At 50.1% G+C, this 744-nt stretch overlaps 1 non-coding gene across 1 annotated transcript; it reads right to left on the bottom strand.

Moving 5' to 3' along the window:
* Positions 1-315: 315 nt before the first annotated feature.
* Positions 316-387, bottom strand: TRNAA-UGC (transfer RNA alanine (anticodon UGC)). The gene has a single exon. It is a non-coding gene; the product is annotated as a tRNA-Ala (tRNA).
* Positions 388-744: the final 357 nt, after the last annotated feature.

The following is a 744-nucleotide window of genomic DNA, read 5'->3' as shown; positions in this document are numbered from 1 at the left end:
CTGTAAATTGAGGGGATTGGATTAAGGAGTCTCTCAAGGCCCTTCCAGCTCTGACCTGCTCTGATTTTCTGCAAGGGCTAGAGTCCCATGACACTGTGCCCTAGGCCCCCCAGTGGGGACAGGGGTGAGGACCTCAAAGTCTTTTCCCAGGGATGGGGGTTGGCATGATTTGCATGGAACACTCTCTGGCGTCCCTAGGGGAGGCCTTCCTGCACCTTCTTCTCAGCAGGTCATGGGGGTGGGGCTTACTGTAACACAGGTCTCACTTATTTATTTATTTATTTAGGCCATGTCACACAGCTTGCAGGATCTCAGTTCCCCAGCCAGGGATTGAACCTAGGCCACAGCAGTGCAAGTACTGAATCCTAAACACTAGACCACCAGGGAACTCCCACACGTCTCATTTTTAGAAGGAACGTATTGATAGCTGCTGACAAAGCTTCCAGGGACCCAGCATGGGGCCACAGTCCAGCAGGGGGAGACAGCCCAGGATGGAAATGGCCAGGTGAGTAGAAACCCTCCTCAGTGCCAGGCCAGGACAGCTGGGTACTTCCTGCCCCCAATACTTCCCTCCATCAATGTAGCACGGGGTGCCCCCAGAAAGAGCATTTGCACTCATGACTCCTTAGAGGGAAAAATATGCTTCATGACAGTTAGAAACATGAGAATTGTCAGAAGTACATTCAATCAATAATGTAAGTTATGAAACAAAAGTCAAAGTTCCGTTTGTAATGAAATTGGCAA

The sequence above is a fragment of the Physeter macrocephalus genome, chromosome 14, assembly GCF_002837175.3.
Source record: "Physeter macrocephalus isolate SW-GA chromosome 14, ASM283717v5, whole genome shotgun sequence".
Lineage (NCBI taxonomy): Eukaryota > Metazoa > Chordata > Mammalia > Artiodactyla > Physeteridae > Physeter > Physeter macrocephalus.
Note: the sequence above shows the minus strand (reverse complement) of the source record. Positions and strands in the feature narration are given on the sequence as shown.